We start from the raw sequence: 3,757 nt of genomic DNA on the forward strand, positions 1-3,757 counted from the left end.
GCAGAGCCTTTTCTGAAGCTGGAGGGAACAATCTGGACTGCTGGAGCAGCTTTGCTTCGAAGCCTTGTGGTGGACAAGCTGGGGTGGCAAATTTTTCCAGTGATTATAGGTGTGCAGCAGGAGACATGCACTTTCATAATTTTAAAGAACACTGTTGTTTGCTTAATCCGTCTGAGCCTGCTTATGGCCAAGCCAACAATTTAATAAGTAGACACACAGCGAAGGAGTCAGCCTTTGGCTGCGAAGATTTCCCTGCTCCCAGCAAGTCAGTTGTGGGTCACTGAGCGGACAGCGCCCCCTGCAGGAAAACACTGAGCAGCAAGTTTATTGCAAAATAGGATTTCTGTAGCAGCAAACACTGGATGTCCACATCCTCTCTCTGCCTCTTGGTTTTGACTGTATTTTGTGTTCTATCCTTGAGTCCCATAACACACAGTTCTCTAGAGAGTAATATCTGTGTTCACAGAGCACATGACTCCCCAGGCCAGAGGTGTGCCTTCCTTATTCCACAGGAGTCTCAGCCAGTGAGAGTCCTGACTGCATTACACGCAAGTAACAACGGGGTAGGTCTCGGATGTGATGAGCATGCAGTCAGCGATGGGAAGAAGGTGCCTCAACCTGACCACGAGTGGCTGTGTCGGGACCTGGTACCCTGACTGTTAGGTTAACTGGATATGTCATGTCACTGCTGTGGTCCTCTAGCAAGGCAGGTGTGATCCCCACACTGTGCCTGAAGAGCAGAGAGCAGTTCAGTGGCTGGTCAGGTGACTCAGTGGGTCAGGAAGAGCCACACTGGGTGCTCAGGGCTGCCTGGTTTTTGTGTTTTGTTCCCAGATGGATTTTTGTGGTATGCTCATACAGGCCAAGCTGCCCAGGCCTTTCAACAAGGGAGGCAGAGTGGACATGGAATTTGCTCAGTCTCTTTCTTGCTTGGAGGGTGTCCATCACCAAATCTTAGCTTTGTTTCTGGGAAGGGGACATGCATGTGTTGCGGGAATGTCTACACCCCTACGAGCAGTATCTAGGGCCTAATACCTGGTAAAGCATTACTCTTAAGGCTTCATTATCCAATCAGGTTTATATTTATATATCAATAAGAACACAATTTACAAGATGCCAATACAATAATTTCAGAGCCAAATGATAAAGACAATGTTATAACCCAATTATTCTAACCTTGTAATATTCTTGGCTACCTGCGGCTGACTAAAGCCACTTGGGGTCTGGATCGTCATCTTCACCAGCCTCTATGATGATTTTTCTTTCTCTCCTTTCCTCCCTTCCTTTCTCATTCCTAAAACTCTAGCTCCACATCTCTATTCTTGTCCAACCACAGGCCTGTCACTGCCCTAATGTGACTGGACAGAGAAAATGCTGCAACATTCATGTGTTACATTTGGTTGTCATAGCTCTGTCTATTTCTCTGTGTAGCCCTCACTGTCTTGGAACTCTCTGTAGACTAGGCTCACCCCCAGCTCAGAGATCTATCTGTCTCTGCCTCCTGAGTGCTGGGATTAAAGGCATGCATCACCACCACCTAGGTGTGATCATACTTTTTTTTAAAAAAATATTTATTTACTTTGTGTAAGTACACTGTCGCCATCTTCAGACATACCAGAAGAGGGCATTGGATCCCATTACAGACAGTTTTCAGCCATCATGTGGTTGCTGGCAATTGAACTCAGGTCCTCTGGAAGAGCAGTCAGTGCTCTTAACCTCTGAGCCATCTCTCTAGCCCCGTGATGATCCTTTTATGCAATTTATTTCGAAGTTCAATTTTTTTGAATGATTCTGACGTCTCACTGTGTTGCACAGGCTAGTCTTTTTTTTTTTTTTTTTTGGTTTTTCAAGACAGGGTTTCCCTGTATAGCCACCACTGCCCGGCCCACTATTGAACATTTTCAAGAGGAAATTAGAGAAAGGATAAATACTTGACAATATGATTTGACAAACCCTAGTTTGTCCAGACCTATCTGGAGCTGGCAGGGCAGTGCCTGTAGTTCCAGCTTCTTGAGAGGCTAAGATGGGTAGTCGGAATGTTTGAATTTAAGACTAGCCTGGGGCGGTGGTGGCGCACGCCTTTAATCCCAGCACTTGGGAGGCAGAGGCAGGCGGGTTTCTGAGTTAGAGGCCAGCCTGGTCTACAGAGTGAGTTTCAGGACAGCCAGGGCTACACAGAGAAACCCTGTCTTGAAAAACCAAACCAAACCAAACCAAACCAAACTAAAAAACCAAACCAAACCAAACCAAACCAAACAAACCCAAAAAATAAAAAAGTTGTTCAATAGTTCTACTTGTCACCAGAAAGAATACATTATACCACCAAAACAGTATATACTGTAAAAAATGGTGCTTTTCATTAGAAAAAAAAATTTTTTTTGAAGTATTAAGGGACAGAAGCCAGGGTCTCAACCACTGAGCCAAATCGTGTACTGTGTTTTGTTTGTTTTTTGCAGATAAGAGTTTCTCTGTGTAACCCTGGCTGTTGTCCATGTGCTGTTGTAGACAATGCTGGCTTTGAACTCACAGATCTGCCTGCCTCTGCCTCCAGAGTGCTGAGTATGTACCAACCTGCTGGCTCCAGTCCTTTTTTTTTTTTTTTAAAGATTTATTATTATACCTAGTACACTGTAGCTGTCTTCCAACACATCAGAAGAGGGTGTCAGATACCACTATGGATGGCTATGAGCACCATGTGGTTGCTGGGATTTGAACTCAGGACCTCCAGAAGAACAGTCAGAGGTCTTACCCACTGAGCCATCTCACCAGCCCCCTAGGTCCTTTTTAAAAATTTCTCTTTTTCGGGCTGGTGAAATGGCTCAGTGGGTAAGAGCACCGACTGTTCTGAAGGTCCTGAGTTCAAATCCCAGCAACCACATGGTGGCTCAAAACCATCTGTAATGAGATCTGCCGCCCTCTTCTGGTGTGTCTGAAGACAGCTACATTGTACTTACATATAACAATAAATAAATCTTTAAAAAAAAAAAATTTCTCATCCCAGCACTTGGGAGGCAGAGGTAGGTGGATTTCTGAGTTCGAGGCCAGCCTGGTCTACAGAGTGAGTTCCAGGACAGCCAGGGCTATATAGAGAAACCCTGTCTTGAAAAACAAACAAAAACAAAAAAAAATTTCTCTTTTTCTTTAAATTTTTTTATTATTGTTTTTCAAGATAGGGTTTCTTTTCTTTTTGATTTATTTATTTCACGTATGTGTATGTGAGTACATTGTAGCTGTCTTCAGACACACCGGAAGAAGGCATTGGATCCTCATTACAGATGGTTGTGAGCCACCATGTAGTTGCTGGGAATTGAACTCAGGACCTCTGGAAGAGCAGTCAGTGTTCTTAACCATTGAGCCATCTCTCCAGCCCCAAGACAGGGTTTCTTTGTATAGTCTTAGGTGTCCCAGTGTTTGCTCTGCAGACCAGGCTAGACTCAACTTGTAGAGATCTGACTACCTCTGCCTTCCAAATAAGTGCTGGGATTAAAGGTATGTGCCAAAGCCCAGCAAACTGCTAAATGTTTGTATGTATGAGCATCTGCTGGCCCAGGAGTCCAGAAGAAGATCTCAGATTTGGAACTGAAGTTACAGATGGTTATGAACCATCATGCAGGTGCTGGGACTCAAAACCAGGTGGTCCTATAAAGCAACAAGTGCTCTTAACCACTGAGCCATCTCTTCAGCTATCTAATCTATCTATCTATCTATCTATCTATCTATCTATCTATCTATCTATCTATCTATCTATCCATCCATC

Source organism: Mastomys coucha, unplaced genomic scaffold (genome assembly GCF_008632895.1).
Source record: "Mastomys coucha isolate ucsf_1 unplaced genomic scaffold, UCSF_Mcou_1 pScaffold5, whole genome shotgun sequence".
NCBI classification, from domain to species: domain Eukaryota; kingdom Metazoa; phylum Chordata; class Mammalia; order Rodentia; family Muridae; genus Mastomys; species Mastomys coucha.